The 18,086-nt window shown below is 39.9% G+C and overlaps 1 long non-coding RNA gene across 1 annotated transcript; it reads right to left on the reverse strand.

Annotated features, from left to right (window-relative positions):
- Positions 1-6,366: 6,366 nt before the first annotated feature.
- On the reverse strand, positions 6,367-17,502 carry LOC140477138 (uncharacterized). The gene is made up of 4 exons (XR_011960652.1): positions 17,391-17,502; positions 14,553-14,657; positions 9,413-9,473; positions 6,367-7,220 (listed from the first exon to the last, which is right to left on the reverse strand). It is a non-coding gene; the product is annotated as an uncharacterized lncRNA (long non-coding RNA).
- Between the last annotated feature and the right edge of the window lie 584 nt (positions 17,503-18,086).

Consider the following 18,086-nt stretch of genomic DNA (forward strand, 5'->3'; position numbering starts at 1 on the left):
TCACTATAAGCACCAAAATGTACATTTGCCTCCATTCCAATCCTTCATATGCACTGAACATCATGGGAAATATTCCAGCCCATTGGAGGTAGATTTGGAGGTGGGAGTCCAAGAAATGTTTTGTCAGATTAGCTCCCTGATGTGTTTCCACCTTTATCAGAGTCAGCTCCAGGCTATAATATTAACCTACCAGGCAACAGTGTGAAGCTGAATAATGTAGTTGAACAGCCTATTAATTGGGATTTTCACCTAAGTTTTCCTAGCAGGGAACGCATGATGTGAAGAGGACATAAAGAGGCTGCAAAGAAATATGGAAAGATTACATAAATCAGTAACTAAGTGACAGATGGTATATAATGTAAAAAATTGTGAGATCATTCATTTTAGGTCGAGAAGCAGAATTTTTTTTCAAATGCATAAAACTTGTAAATGTTGATTTTCAGCGAGACTTGGGTGTGCATATTCAATGAACAAAAGAAGTTAGCAAGTATAGCAAGCAATTAACAACTGTTTTGCACATTTTCTAGATAAATTCTGCCAATTTATTATGGGTACAGATGGGATTCCTCAGTTGTCAGTCAATCTCCTTGGGAAAGAGAGATGAACTGGCTCCTATTCTTTATTCACCCGGTCACCTTGGTTGATCAAAACAACGTTAATTTTTAAAAGATCCTTTTCTTCTATGTGCCTTTCTCTGAGACCAAATTAATTCATGTTTAAGAGGAGTCAAATTAACTGAGCCTTCTTGAGTTATCAAAATTGCTAAATGTAAGAAGAAAAAATGATGTAGCACACATAAACACAAATTAGAAATAAAAGGTGAGTCCAAGAAAAGACAGAATTTAAAATATATGTGGATCAGACTCTGGATTGTGAAAAGTGAAAAATAAGGATTTGTGGCCCTCACATTGGATCATACCAGTAACATTAATGTTGGTAGTTTATCTCAAGATGTTTGCCTTTGCAACCTCAAAAGACTCACTTTGTCCATTGGTGCACACAGACTAAGTTGAACTGTTTTTGAATACTGCTCTTGCATATATTTGAAAGTGGAAAACATAGATATATGTGAAATGGGGGTAATTCACAGGAGGTGGCTTTCTGCTGAGTGGATGTGGGAGTCAACCCTCAACCCTCATTAGCACTGTAGCCACAAGAGACCACCGTCCAGTCTGTTTTTGACAGTCTGTCTTTCTCCCATGAGCTGCTTGAAGTTCCTTTGGCATCTTCAGATGAAACCTTCTAGGTTTCCTTTCTAGAAAACCAATTAATTTACACCTGTAGTCATCATTTGGCTTCATGGCTTTTAAAAATATCATGTTGAAATTAAACGTTGAACATGTGTGTGGCTGATTTGGGGTTATCATCTGTCAGCATGACACAAGGAAATTAGCTGTTGACTTTTTTTGCAAAGCGATGGGAATACAAGAATAAAAGTCATACTACAATTGTAGTGCAGAACTAGTCATGCCTCTGGACAAGCTGTTTCAATATCGCTACAAAATTACCATTTACCTGGAAATGTGGAAAACTGTCCAGGTATGTTCTGTGCCCAAAAAGCATGACAAATCCAACCTGGCCAATTACCAACCATTCAGTCTACTCTCAATCATGAGTAATATGATGGAAGGAGTCATTGGCAGTGGTTTCAAGTGCACTTGAAAAGGAATAATCTGCTCAGTTTGGATTCTGCAAGGGCCACTCAGTTCCTGACCTCATTACAGCCTTACATAGTGCTGAATTCCAAGGGTGAAGTGTGAATGAGCATCCTTGACATCAAGGCAACAATTGATTGAAAGTAGCATCAATGAGTCTGAGAAAAATGGGAAACATTAGGAATCACGTGGAAAACTCTCCACTGATTGGAGTCATACTCACCACAAAGCATGATGATTGTGGTTGTTGGAGGTCATTTATGTCAGCTTCAGGACATTACTGCAGGTGTTCTTCAGGATAATGTCCAAGGCCCAAAAATCCTTAGTTGCTTCATCAGGGACCTTCCCTCCATCAGAAGGTCAGAAGTGGGAGGATGCTTGATGATGATTATACAATGCTCAGAACAATTCCCAATACCTCAGCTAATGAAGCTATTCCTGATAATCTCTGGAAAGACCTAGATAAAATCCAATAAATGGCAAGTAACATTCATGCCACACAAGTGTCAGGCAATGAACATCCCCAACAAGAGAGAATCTAATTATCACCCCTTGACATCCAGTGGTATTATCCATCAACATTTATAATATAAAAGAGGCTATTTGATCCACTATGTCCATGCCAGTCAACAAATTATCATTGCTGAATTCCTCATTATCAACGACTTTGAGGTTACAATTGACTAGAAACTGGTCTGAATTAGATATATAAATACTGTGGGAACTCTGCAATGAGTAACTCACCTCCCTAGTACCTATCTAATACCCACAAGATACAAATCAGGAAAGCCATAGAATGTTCTCCTCTTGTTTGGATGAGTACAATTGCAACAATATTCAAGCTGTTTGAACATTCAGGAGAAAGCAGTCTACTTGACTGGTACTCTACTCACCACTTTCAATTGTACAGCAATATTTAAACAAGGTTCCTCTGACACCACCTTCCAAACCCACGACTGGCCAGGTGGTTAATAGTGAAGACAAAGGACTTAGGTTACAATGAGATTTGATGGATTAGTCAAATGATCGGATCAGTGACAGTTAGAATTTAACCTTGAAAAATGCAAAGTGGTGCAGGTTCAAACAAGTAGTAGGTTAAAGGAGCATCCAATGAATTTCAGGGCAACAGGAAGCTCAGAGGAACAGCAGGACCTCAAGGTGCTTATGGCAGAGCTGATTAATAATGCAGTTAACAAAGCATACAGGACCTAATCAGTTGTGACAGAGATTATAAGTACAGGGAGGTCATGTTGCACCTGTACAAAACTTTGTCTACACCACAGCTGGAGTATTGTGTGCAATTCTGGACACCACACCATAGGAAGCATGTAATGCTCCCACAGGGGTGGAAGCAGAGGATATTCATCAGAAGCCTGGGATATAGCATTTTAATTATGCATAGAGGCTGGATAAGCTCGGGTTATTTTCTTTAGAGCAGAGAAGGCTGAAAGGGACCTGACTGAGGCATATAAGATTGTGAAGGACATGAACAGAGTGGATAGGAAACAATTATTCCCCTTAGTTGACGGATCAACAACAAAGGAGCATAATTTTACAGTGAAACGTAGGAGATTTAGACAGGATTTGAGGAAAGGTTCTTTTCACCAAGAAGGTGGTGGGAATCTAGAATGCACTGCTTGGGAGGGCATTAGAGGGAGGAAACCTCACAATTTATAAAAAATACATGGATACTTATTTGAAATGTTATAACATTCAAGGCTAATGTTGGAAAGTGAAGATAGTTGGTGCAGACGAGTTGTGCCAGAAGAACTCTTCTGTGCTGCATGACTGTGTGACATCCCATAAATGATTTTTAAAAAATGTACAGGTCTTTGCTGAGACTACACCTGGATCACTGTGTGTCGGTTTAGTCTCAATAATAAAGCAAACATATACTCGCAATGCAGGCATTGCAGCGAAGATTCATTATATTGATTCCTGTGATGAGAAGGTTGCTGTCTGGTGCAGTGTGGGGGTACAGCTGAACTCCTGATTAAAGTAGAATTGCTGGAGAAACTCAGCAGGTCTGATAACATCTGGGAATAGAAAACAAAGTTAACGTTTCAAGTTCTGAAGAAGTGTCACTGGACGCAAAACATTAACTCTGCTCTCTCTTCACAGATGTTGCCAGACCTGTTGAATTCTCCAGCCATTTCTATTTTTGTTTCAGACTTCCAACACTCCAACTTCTTTGTTTTATTGTTTAGTAGATTTTATCTATTGACTCTGGAGTTAGGAGAATAAGTGCTAATCTCATTGAAATGTTTTGGATTCTGAAGGAGCATGAAAGAGTTGATGCTGAGACGTTGTTCCTTTGCCTGAGAAATCAACAAGAAGCTGATGCAATTTTTGGTTAAGGGGCCAATTATTTAGGCCTCAGCTGAGGAGAACTTTCTTCAGTCAAAGGGTTGTGGAGCCTGGAATTCTATGCCCACTAGGGTGGTAATTACATCATCATTAAATATAGTTAAGTTGTGCCAGACAGATTTTAATCAGGAAATCAAGGGAGATGGCAGGAGGGTGGGAATATTGATGCAAAAAATTTTTATATTGATAGCAGACCAGATTCAAGAGACTGTATGGTCTTTTACTCTTCCTACTTGTTCTCATGTTCTTATGTCTGGGACACCAGCATTATACAGAACTTGGCAGCTGCGAGGATGCAGTCAACAGCTTGACAATTACATGCAACCTGAATTTTATTTCCTTGTAACATGAAGTCTCAGGTCACCCTCAGCTCAGACATTGCAATTTTCTGGTGAACACTGCTGCCAGAGACTCATCCATGCCTCTCTTTCCTTAACTGGGTCTCTATTAAGTTCCTCTCATCTGGATGTATTCCCACTGTTGGCACAGTAAACGTGGCCAGTTGCCCTCATAGGTGCATACTAGTTACCCTACTCATCTCCTCTGTCCATGTGCCATCCCCACAATGGATAGCAATTCTGGTGGTGTGTTATAAAATTGGCCAGCTTCCAAAGGATCATGCCTAAAATCCCACTGCTGAAATGAATGAGGTGTGTGGGTGGGGGGGGGAGTGGTGGTTCAAACCTGAAATGGTCTTGATGCCTAAGACTTCCACATTCATTCTAAGATTCATCCCTAGATCAACTGCCAGACATTCATTCAAAGCATGAAAAGGATTGAAATTACTTACATTAACTTGGTTCAAATCTTCTGTTTCTGAGCTGGTTTCAGGCACCAGGAAGTGGGAGTGTTTATTCTGATCTGAAGCAAGATTTATCTGGTGTATTTCTGCAGTGTTTTGATTCAAAGCAGCTGCACATTTCTTTAATGAATCTGGAGTTACAGCTGTAATGTAAGGGAGATTTAACCAACGCTGTCGTAGTTAATTGAAGGAAGTAAATGACACTTAGATGCTGATAACAAGAACTTTGTAATTCTAAAGTTCTTATTCCATTTCAAGTGTTACAAATTAGAGTCGTCTCAACTCCAACAACACAGTTCTCTCTGAGCTCAGCAGTGTAAATTCCTGTATCGCCCAGTGGGTCAGGTTGATGACACAGCAGTGTTTTACCCCACAGATTGACGAGCCCTAAGATGCCGATTTGCTGTACATGGCAGCCACTCTGGAGCCGAGGCACATCTGGAGTGGAGTAAACTTAGTGAGAAACAGAGGCCAGCCTTGGCTAGGGCCATCAGAAATAGACAGCAGCCGCTGAAAACAGACCCTCCCCCATCCCTGTCTATTTCCTTCTATAAACATTACTGATGGAGTCGGTGCACTCACTCTTTCACAGCTCTAAAGCACAACATCTTTGCGTATATTGAAGCATTATGAATATTATTAAACAAAACATTGTCCTGAGTCAGGAGTCATTGAGCAAATCATTTCATCGCAATATCTGTATTGTGTTAAGCTGTATTGAGATCTTTAGGCAGAGATTGCAGTTGCTTTGAAAATGACTATGGTGTTTATGACATCATCATGCCAATAATGCGTTGTAGGCAATGGAGCTGTTTTCCGATTGACTTCAAAAGGGTACTTTGTTCTCCTACTTTATCTCAGGAGGGAAGTCTAAATTCTTTTAAAAAAAACATTTTTATCCGAGATTCAGTTAGAATTTGTATGCAATAGGAAATAATTGAAAAGCATTATTGTTTAGTGAGAAAGCAATACATTGACAGAAATGTAAATAGCATGGTCACTGCATCAGAATAACTTGAAAGACTTCGAAGACAGCTCATAGACTTTAGTTGATTAATTGAAGAGCTGTTACTGGCACTGCTGCTATTGTCATGCTTTATGGAGTACTCATATCGTATACAAAGTGAATTAACATTGTGGGGAAACAAAAACATCATGGTTTTTTTCAAAGTAAAGCAGCCTTAGGCTCCGAACTACCTGAATAGATAGAAGTGTGACATGATGTGGCATTTTACTGTGTAGGTCAAAGGGTCCTAGAACTTGAATTCTAATCTGTGCTGGACTAAATATCTTTAGAATTGCATCAAATACACTGAAATTAAAAGGAGCCAATTGCTATCTCCTAAGCTCTGACAAAACCTGTGAAAGTAGATAAAGAGGATATTATCAGAGCCAGCATTGGTACAGTCCACTGACATTGTCAGCTCCACAAATCGTCAAGAGGGCAAAATGTTAAAGGACAGCCATCCCCTGTGAAGTGGTGCATCAGTCTGAGTCATTGCTTTTCGGAGAGAAAACAGACACTGAAAGAAAACAGTTGTACTTTTATATTCCCTTTGGCGAAGGGTACAAATGCAGTTAACAAACTGAGCAAGGTTAGAGAATCATAGAGACGTACAGCACGGAAACACACCCTTTGGCCCAACTAGTTCCAGGCTGACCATAAACTCAAATTAAATTAATCCCACCTGCCTGCACTTGGCCCATTTCCCTCCAATTTTTTTTTAAATTCATGTTTTTATCTAAATGTTTTGTAATGCCCCAAAGTGTAACACTAAAGTGCAGAAGCAAACTGTAAGTGGATTGAAAATGTGACATGACAGTGCAGAGAGGCAAACACGTCAGAGTTTTACGGCACAGAAAGTGAACCTTTGGGCCATTATGTACGCATTCAAGTCGAATACTTTATAGAAAATGCACCTTGTTCCTCCTGACACCGAGAAGGGCCTCGCTCTACCTTTCATGTAATTCTCCCAAATTTTTCACCTTAGTCAACCATCCAGGAAGGATTCTGTCCATGGAGTCCATCTCACAAATTGTGATTGGGCAGATCAATGCATAAATTAGCAATGTTTCAGCCGACTATCTCACTCTGGTGCAGCCCTGTAGTACTTGGCAGAATGTGTGTAAGTATTTGTGATGATACAGATATGATTTGGGTTGGATATATTCAGCATTACGAGGACATAGCTCTTGCCACAGTAACTAATTGAAGAAGAGATGGTGGAGGAAGGAAGAAGTTAAGGAGAACAGAAGGCTACTAATTCAGTTCCTTTATGGTGGTTTGTCAGTAATCCAGTCATGTTGTTGCAGTATCAATGAATGTGATCCCAATTCCCCATTCATCAACAATCTCCAACTTTAGGTCTTTGCTTTGTCACTGACCATGTCAGTATCTACAGAGATAAAATGAAAGCCATTATAACACAAACCATTTAAACAAAATTATGAAACAAACAATGTTGAATTGTGTACAGAAATCAATCAATCACCCTTCTGCCTGTCTTTCATCTAATTTCAAATAAAAGCAGAATTACTGTGGATGCTGAAAATTTCAAACAAACAGAGAATGTTGGAGAGACTCAGCAGGTCTGACAGCACCTCTGGAGAGAGAAACAAAGTTGATGTTTCGAGTCTGATATGCCTCTTCTTTAGAACTCGTTCTTGGGACCATGGAACTGACATAGAAGGAGAAACTGGATTGTTTAGGATTATTTTAACTGGAATTCAGATAAATAAGAGATAGGGTCTCATAGAAATCTATAAAACTCTAATAGGGCTAGACAAAGTACATGTAGATATTCCTGATGGTGGGACAGAGAAGAAACAGGGATCACAGTCTAAGGATATGTGGTAAATCTTTTAAGAGTGAGAAGAGGGGAAGTTTCTTCACCCAGGGAGTACCAAGCCTGCTGAATTCACTGCCACAGAAAGTAGTTGAGTCCAAAACATTGTATGATTTTAAGAAGCTGGATATAGCTCCATCAGCTAAAGGAACCAGAGAAAATGGGGGCAAAGTAGGAGCATACTATCATAAAGCAAGGCAGACAGACTCAAAAGGCTGAATGGCCTCTTCTGTTCTTATTGTTCTATGTTTCTAGTCCTAATGTTCTTACATAGTGCTACCTTAGTAAAGATAGTCACTATAATTCCACTATCTCAAAAGAGAGGGAGAGACAAGCAGTGGTGAGTTTAACATGAGAATCCCCACACCTCAAGCAAAGGGTGCATTTGGGAAGGTATGACCACTACAGTAAACTCAACTTGAACAGGAATTGAACCTACATTGTTGGTGTCATACTGTATTGAAAAAGAAACAACCATTCAAGCAACCAAGCTAACCAACCCCCTGCTACTTTGATGGCTGTAACATAGGCTGGTGGAAGGCTGCTCATTTTCAGCAGGGAGATTGCAAATGGCTGAACAGAATGACTGCAAGACATTCTGAGTCACAAGTGTCCCAGCAGGATTCCTGTTGTCAAGCAGGAATCTGCCATTTTTCTTTGAAGAAAATGAGTGATGCAGCAGCCAAAGGGACAGGCTGAAATTTTAAAAATTTGCCCTGAAGATCGATGGAGTCATACCCTTAAAGGTCCCACCAAAAATCAGGGCTTACAACTATAACAGCAAATCATATTGAGGCTGAAGGCTCCTACAAACCCTGCTTTCTCAATGGGGAAGCTCATGATCATTTGTTCCAAAGAAGAGTCATGTTTTACTTTAAGCACCAACTCTGACTACAGATGTTGCTAGAGCTCCTGAGTTTTCAAGATCTTTCGAATATTATTTCACAATCATTACCACTGTTTATTGGAATCTTTTGCCAACATAGCTTTGGAAAGAGCAGTAAATGAAGCAGGTCTGACGACAAATCTACGCAATCTCATATTTAATTCACATGCAGACAAGCTTATGTGACAAGCTGGTCATGGGGACAAAGCCCAGGTCAACTGCTATTAAAAATAACTATAAAATCTGGACACAAAGGAAGGAGGCATTGGCCTTGCTGCTGCTGAGACAGCCAGACTTTCAGGGGCAATCAGACTGAAATTAGGGGAAGAAAGCCCACAGCATTTGCTGCTTTGCCAGGCAGAGAAGAGAATTTGTTTTGGGGTTAATCACCAAGCAGGGTGCTTGTGAGGAAGGAACATTTGAAGAACTGAGACCACAGGATTGCCAAAGGTACCTTATGTAAGAAAATCCTTTTGATAGTACTCAGAGTTGCTCTGAAGGGGAATTTATTGAAAACTACACTGGAGCTTTCACCTTGGTGAAGCAAGAAGATGAAATCCTCCTGGAGTCGGAGGAAGTTTTAAACTTAAATCACAAGGTTCTACAGAGCATGTGGTATAATATATTAAAGTGGCATGGAGTTTTTGGCTACATTAAAAAGCCATAAGGAAATATATTTTTTATTGTTTAGTATATTAATTATTTTTGAACTAATGTTTAGTTGGTGTTGGTTTTATTTTGTATGATACAGTAAAAGTCTTAAAAAGCTAAATCTTGTGTGATTCTCTGCATTGGTCACTGGGAAATTCACAGTTTCAATCTCTACAGAATAGTAAGAAAATATATAATGGCACACCTCCTATTCACCTCATCTGCATTCGTCCTCCCTGTAGTTCTGATATTCTTTCTCACAGTTTCTGGTAAAACCAAGAAGTGTGTTGTCAGTTCTTTTTGACATTAGTCCCTCAATGCTCCTGCCCAAATATTATATATATCATAAAATATAACGAATGAGGGAGGACCTCTCACAAATACCAGTCAACACTGGCAATGCTACCCAACTGAATTTTTATTTGGGAATTGAGGACAATTCTTGAATATCACAATTGGTATCTGAGATTGAGCTGGGAAGAAACCAATTGCAGGAAAACCGTTGATTCTTTACCCTGCACAGTCCAAGATGTGCTTCTGTATGTAACAGCATCACTAGTATATCAATCTAATTGTTAAAAAAGAGAATGTTTTTAAGCACCATGGTATGAATACCCCCATTCTTGCACAGAGGGATGTATAAGTGTCAGTGGTCCATTCATGGTATGATTACATCACTCAGAAAGGTTAGTATTTGTAAAATCTTAATACAGTGATAAATATAGGTTGCTATTGGCATTGAATACAGCTCTTTGTGACTCTCCAAAACAATTGGCCCCAGGAAGACTACTGCATAGCCCTGGTGAAATTAAAATGAGCTGGCAACAACTTCATTGTGAAACTCAACTGTTAAAATCAATTCTTGGATATTATACTGCAATGATATTATCACTTAGAGCATGTTGCATTATAATTTAGGATAGTTTGAAATGCAATAAGATTAACTCCTAAAAGTAATTCAAATAAATTCAAATTGTGCTTAAAATGTGCTCGTCTACTATTTGATTTCATTAATAAAAGTGGGAGCAAAGTGGAAGGATTGTGGCTTTTTATTAGTTGATCCCATAAACAGCTTTGCAAGTCAATGGAGCCTAACATGCAGATTTGGTATTTATATGCATCATGAGTTTGATTTGATTTGTATATTGAATCAAATATATTGCAAAATCTGAACATTTTAATATATTGACCTTTCTTCATTGCCCTCTCGTAAACTTAGTTTGTGGCTGCCTGCTGGCAATCCACATGATGAATTTTTTCAGTCTAATGCTCAACAGAACAATGGTGATAAAGCGAGGATAAAATGTTCTTTTATCTTTCATTTGAGAAATTAAGGGTCAAAGAATATTGTCATGCAGTTTGAAACTGATAAAATGGCACTGAAGACTTATTTGGAGACAATATGGGAATTCAACCCTAACAAAGGGACCTGTTGTAATTACAGGTGAAGATTATGAATTTGGCTGAAAGTGAATGAAATAGGAGTTGAAGATAAAGTAAATGCTTGCCTCATCATGATGTACTGAGAAGCCTTTGAGATGTTGCTTACCAATTTTCCCTTGAAGACCCCAGCACTATGGACTATTATAAAATTACTGAGATTTTGCACTCATAATACGGCCAAACCAAGAATAAGATTTCACTAAGTTTTGCAGTCCATGAAAGGAAGCTGGTATGGATTACATTGTCAATTTAAAGAAACGCTTGTCAATGTGGGCATGATGACAGCTTTGAAATCAATCTTCAGGATACTTTTGTCCGACACCTAAATCCAGGCCATGCTCTTGAGCAGAGGCAATAAACTAATATTGATGGAAGCCTTTGATGGGGCCTCATCCATGAAAATAAAAAATAGATAGTTGCAAATCATAAGGGATTTCTTTTCCCCAGAGAACTAAAGGCCCCGGATTCTTGGGAGATACAGGCTACAGTAGCCTAACTTGAAATCAGAAATTTAGATTCATTGCATGTGTAACCACCGATCATTTAAAAGTGCCATTTCCAGTCAAAGTGCCATGCCTGTGGGAAAGCTGCTAATATCCAGACAACGTTCAGGAATACGAGATACAATAATGCTCCAGGTTGTGATAAAGCTCCAGGTCACATCCAGGAACCAAGTTGTGCCCAGTCCAAACTGATTCACGAGTCTGGATCAGCACCTCACTGGTGAACACCTCACCACACCAGCTCCACAGCTGACCAAGGAAGAAACAGCCCGGGTCAGAGGACTTCCTGAAGACAAGGAACCTGCTGAGCACCAAGCAGGGTGTGATCCTGCCATGTTGGCAATCGAGGGTATCCTCAGAACTTACATGGAGGAGCAGGAGTAGTATGCAGGTCTGTGGGAAGCAATTGCCTTCAACGCCCAGAGGCTGAAGGAGGTGCTGCTATAAGAATGTGATTGCCTAACTGCCTTCATGGACATGAAGAGCCAGTTCCAGCACCCTCAGAGTATGCTGGATAAGCACAGACACACACTTCATCACCCCAACCACTGATCCTTAGGACTGACGGGATGGTGAGAGATGACAGGGACCCTGGCATGCACTTCAGGTGCCCCTCCTTCATAAAGAGTCATTGCAGTGCCAGGAGGCATTCAGTTAGAGGAGTGAACACACACAGGCCCCTTAGAAATCTTCTCTCAGGATACTCTGGAGTTACCTTGGCCCTCTGCCTTCAGCCTGCCCTGTCTCTTCTAACTCTTGGAAGCTCAAGCCAAAGGGCCTATCTGTGGAAAGGAGACTCTGGCCTCAGCATGTCCAGGCCATTCAGTTGCAAGCACCCTTGGCATCACCTAACTAAAGCTCCAAGGACAACAGACCTCACCGCGGAGCAAGCCCCCTTCACCCAGCTGCAGAACCTGGAACATCACTGAGGCGTGTTGGCAGGGAAAGAAAAACAATTCTTTTTGAGGGCACTTTCGTGGCTTGGATGACATTACACTATATATTAAGTATCAATATATTTCCACAATATGTTAATGTTCTATTTGTTTGTTTGAGTGTCTGTCTAGCCTAGAAAGTAACTGTTGTAACATGATCTAATTTCATGTCCACACAGAATGTATGTGGATCAATGTTTGCGTTGAGAACCTGCTGCAATGTGTAGAAGCAAGACATATATAGGATAAAGGGTTCTGCTGGCACCATTGCTCCTCTCAGTATACCATCCCTATTCTTTCCCTGGTCTCTGTGTACAAAAATGAATTGACAGCCCAAGGTGGCAAAATGCACGAAGAAGAAGAATGATTATTCCTATGGCTTTAAGAGGAGGAATGTTGAAATGCCAGCATGCAAGTCATCACCAAGGAATTGAGTCCAGTCTGAGGAAGGCAAGAGAGATTCTTTGTTGGTCAACATGAACAATGAAAACAAGGGCCCACATTAACCATTGTAGTACTTGCAATGAATACCAATCTATGCAATCTAGAGAGCTACTGATGCAACAGAGGCCTCAGACAGATCAGGGTTGGAGCTGGGAGTGGATCTCTTCATACTTGGAGGAACAGATTCTCTTGTCAAGGCAGCCTACTACTCTAATTACTGGAAGATAGATCAGTTATTTCAATTAGTACCAGTGAGATTGTAGAATGCCTAATAGCACACTTCAGTCTGAGAGGTGACCTTATAGAGGTTTACAAAATTATGACGGACATGGATAGGGTAAATAAGCAAAGTCTTTTCCCTTGGGTTGGGGAGTACAGAACTAGAGGGCATAGGTTTAGGGTGAGAGGGGAACCTTTTCACACAGAGAGTGGTACGTGCATTGAATGAGCTGCCAGAGGAAGTGGTGGAGGCTGGTACAATTACAACATTTAAGAGGCATTTGGATGGGTATATGAATAGGAAGGGTTTGGAGGGATATGGGCCGGGTGCTGGCAGGTGGGACATCTGGTCAGCATGGATGGGTTGGACCGAAGGGACTGTTTCCATGCTGTACATCTCTATGACTCTATGAACTGAAGAAGCTGTTCCTTCATGCAGGCTGCTGATTGTGCAGATGTGAATTCACTATTTTTATGACCTCTATTATTACTACAGCATTTTTTTTCTCTTTATGATAGGGAAATCATGCCTGATAAATTCTTTCAGGATGTAGCAAGCGCAATAGATAAAAGGGAATAAATTGTTATATTATGTTTTAATTTCCTAAAGAGTTCTGATGACACCTCACATCAGGCTACTGAATAAACTAAAGGCACATGGTGTTGGGGTAGTATATTAACGTGGATAGAGGATTGTAATAGAAGGCAGAGAGATGGGTTATAGGGAGCATACTTAGGATGGCAACCTGTAACTAATAGAGTGCCATAGAGATCATAATTAATAACAATATATATTAATGACTTGGACAGTAGCAGTGAATGTACTATTGCCAAGTTTTATGGATGACATAAAAATATAGGTGGGAAGGCAAGAAGTGAAGAGCATAGGGATAGAGCAATATAGACAGATTAAGTGAACAGGCAAAAAACTTAGGAGAAGGAGTACATGTTGGGTTACACAATTTGGTAGGAAAAATAGAAGAATAAGAAGTATTATTTAAATGGAGAAAGAATGCAGAAAACTGCAGCACAGAGAGATATAGGGGGTCCTAGTGCATAAATCACAAAACAAGATGAGCATGCAAGGTCAGTGATAATAGTGACGGCAAGTAGAATGTTGAAATGAAGCAAATATCTGTGAATGCTGGGAATCTGAAACAAAAACAGAAATAGCTGGAGAAAACAGGTCGAGCAGTATCTGTTGCAACAGAGTTAAACTTTTGAGTTTAATGATGCCTCTTCAGAAGCTTTCTTAGAATGTTGGCCTTTATTGTGAAGGGAATGGAATATAAAAATAGGGAGATTTTACCCAAACTGTACAAGTAATTAGTAAAACTGCTATTGAAATACTACATACAGTATTGGTTCCCTTATCAGGAAAAATATACAGACACTGAAGGCCATCCAGAGAAGTTTCACTCGGTTGATACCCGATATGGTGGGATTTTCTTATGAGGAGGGGTTGAATTGGTTGGATTTGTACTCATTGAAGTTTAGAAAAATGAGAGGAGACCTTATAGAAACAGATTCTTAGGGGGCTTGGCAGATAGTTGCAGAGAGGTTGTTCTTCCTGGTGGGACCAGAAAGCATAATTTCAGAATAAGGACTTATCCATTTAAGGGAAAGATGAGTTTTTTTTTCAGAGTTGTGAGTCTGTGGAATTCTTTACTGCAGAGGGCTGGGATTTTTATGTATATTCAATGCTGGGATAGGCAGATTTCTAATCATTCAGAGAATCAAATGTTATGTTGGGTAGCTGCTTAACAGGGGATTGACAACCCCTTGTTACCTTTGTACTTACAGAAGATCACAGACCAATTCATGAAGTTCCTTTGACACCTTTAGGTGTTACACCCCATGGACCCATGTTGTTTTACTGCAACTGTTCTGTCTCTGCAGCAGTTGTCTGTTAAAAGACACATTTTGGAATCAAGGGTTAAAAGCACTGATATTAATTTGGGATTCCAATCCGACACTGTAACAAGTGTGATGATGAGAAATTGCAAGCGTGTTTCACATGTAAATATGAACTGAACATACATTGTGGCTGTCTGCTATGGGGTTTAAGAGTCATTATTCCGGGAAGGCTTAGTAACAGATTGTTTGGAGTTCTTTCTCAAGAACTGGGATAGTCCATTTAAAAGGGAGAAAGTGAAAACTCCAAATGCTGGAGATTAGAGTCGAGAGTGTGGTGCTGGGAAAAACACAGCAGGTCAGGCAGAATCCAAGGAGCAGAAAAATCGACTTTTCAGGCAAAAGCCCTTCCTGATGGGTCGATTTTTCTGCTCCTTGGATGCTATCTTACCTTCTGTGCTTTTCTAGCACCACACTCTCGACTCTAGTCCATTTGAAAGCGGTGAGAAACAACATGGAAGCTCCTCACCAGTTGAGGAGCCACATACTCCTCTGATTTCCATATGGAAAATTCTCAAAGTCTAGCTTGTTCAGCATGTTTGTTAAGTTAGGAAGCTTCATATTACTGAGGTGAGCTCTGGCATAAATGGAGTATTAAACATGGAGTAGTATAATCTACCTTAATTGTTAACCTGCCTCTTACCAGCAAGAAACTCAGTTCACTGCTCAGCTGATGCACAGAAGATACAGCAAATTCCACCCAAAGTTGAGACAAGCATTGCCAGATTTCTCAAGTGATTCTGTCTCAGAGAGTTGTTGTTCAAATTGACTTTGTGTGATAATCTAAAACGGGTGACTTTTAATTAATTGGTTGCCCAATTTACATCTTTTCTGACTTCTATTTTCCCTATTGATAAATATATTGACTAGCCTTGGTCAAAAATCAGATGAGGAAAGACGGTCCAGTCCCATTGAAAGGAAATCTACTAGATTGGTGAAACCAAGCAGAAGCTATGGCAACGGATGAATGGACACTGCACAACAATCAACAGATAGGAGTGTTCCCTCCCAGTCGGAGAATACTTCAGCAGCCCGGGACATTTGACTTGGACCTTCGGATGACTGCCCTCAAAGGTGGACTTTGGGACAGGCAACAATGCAAAGTGGCCAAGCCGAGGCTGATAGCCAAGTTCGGGACCATGGGGATATCCTCAACAAGGACCTTGGGTTCATTTCACACTACAGGTGACCCCATTGCACTATACACACACACAGACAAGCACAGACACACACTCTTTCACAGACATGCATATCCCTACCACACACACACCAACCCACATACACACACATATAAGTCTGAGGGGTGAATTTATACTTGCAGAATTGCATTTTATTTTGCTCAAAAACTACATGAATCCATGTAAGATTCTATAAATCCCTTTTTTAAAAATAGAATCAGTTTGAACATTGGGGCACAGACAGCCTCACACAGGGCACCTCACACCTTCAATGCATTACCTGAGCTCACATGACACATACTGTTAAAGTTCACTTGAGAATGTAACTTTAAAAAAAATGTTCTGGGAGTTACATATGAAAGAAGTGAAACCAACATGGTCATTCTGAAAGATAAGGGACTTAACAAACAATCCAGGTTTTTTTCAATAGGTCATTTCAATTGCATCACACTGTAAACTTTTGCTATAAATTCTGTGTCTTACGATATTGTACTCCACAACCACCTGATGAAGGAGCAGCGCTCCGAAAGCTAATGCTTCTAAATAAATCTGTTGGGCATAACCTGGTGCTGTGTGATTTTTAACGTTGTACACCCCAGGCCAACAGTGGCACCACCAAATCATTACTAGATTCCTGGATATAAAGATGCAAAGTTGCTTAAACTGTAACTGATTATTTTAAAGGCTAGTAGGTTAGCGTTTCTTAGAAGTTGTACTTTTACTTTAACAACACCACAAATGTTATCTGCAATCTATATCTTAATTTACTGTTGTCAAATTCAACATGTTTGATAATTTAAAAATTATTCTTGGCTTTAAATTTAAATGTTGCTGTATCGTTTGTGTTGCTTTACTCAAAGCATTGGATAGTGGAGACCTTTTGCACAAAGCAAGATTTGAATCGTGCAGCATAGACTATAATTGATAAAATCTGAAAAAAAGCATTACTCATCCAAAGAAAAACACAAACAGTGACCTTTGCATGTAATCACTAAAAAAAAGTAACTGAACAGACACAGAAGTACTTCTTTATTAAAAGCGTTTTTAGAATAAATGCAATTGCTGCCTGGTAACATGTAGGCAAGGAGCTATCGCTAGATTCTGGTAGGCCTTGTAGAGTGCAAATAGTTATATTGCAGAATCTTGTTTTCTCTTGAAACCTATAAAAGGCTTATAGAGTCTTTATCGACTTTAACTCCCATCTCATTTTCTTTTGCTCTGTTGCAGTAAATCACTTACAGTTTTGACATACTATAAAGTGGACATCACTGGTTCTTTTTGCCTCATTTACCAAATGACTAAATTAATGTTTGAAATTAAAGGAAGCTGTCTGAGTAACATTGCCTGAACTTAAACAAACTTGTCATTGATGGATTAGAGAAACTGAATTTACACAAGTGCTTATCAATTCCCATAAATATAACAAGATATCTGTTATCGCGTCAACAGAAATCCAGGAAAAGCACAAAATATAACTTGCAAAATGTAGAAGCAAACATGGACACTTTTATTGGGTTTATTCACCACTTGCATGCAGTATTTCTCACCTCCTCTGTGTTGGTATTTTCATATTTCTGCCAACTCCCTGAGATGAAAATCAGTCTCTGCTTTACACAGTAATTACAGTAAGACTTTTCTAAACTGCATACATCACTCTTGTATGCCAAGTATTCTTCTTATTTTAGAACTCAAACTGTTGAGGTGGTAGGGAGGTGGGGGACGTGGAAAGAGTGTCAAGGAATTCATTGTCTGTTCTCCACCTGTTGTTATTCTGGTCCCAATCAACCTGCTAGCCAGTCTGGAGCCAGTGGCCATCTGGAAATACTGCAGTGTTTATAAACTTGGCATGCAGCAGCACTCCAGGGCCCTGACCTCCCACACAAATCTGGAAACAATTATAATAGATAGGCGGTGGATTGCAAAAAAAAACCTTCACAGGGCTCTGTGTGGAGCTTTGCCTACCATGGGGATGTGAAGGCCTTGTTAGTGGTATAGTGAGTTTAAACATCTCTGATTTGCTGAATGACTCAGTTGTTTCTGGTTACTGGCACTGTATTCTCTTTTCTCTGCTCCTACGCCTCCTACCTTCCAAGCTTTCCCTTAAGGATTTTTGATACTTTTGAAAGCTGAAGTGTATTTTTCTCTTGGCCTGTGTAAACTGTATTTCAAAACCCAAAATGAAAAGCCAAATCTGAACAATGCTGCCAAGTGCCGCAGTACTCTTAATTGCTCCCATAGCCAAG

The sequence above is a fragment of the Chiloscyllium punctatum genome, chromosome 5, assembly GCF_047496795.1.
Source record: "Chiloscyllium punctatum isolate Juve2018m chromosome 5, sChiPun1.3, whole genome shotgun sequence".
NCBI classification, from domain to species: Eukaryota; Metazoa; Chordata; class Chondrichthyes; order Orectolobiformes; family Hemiscylliidae; genus Chiloscyllium; species Chiloscyllium punctatum.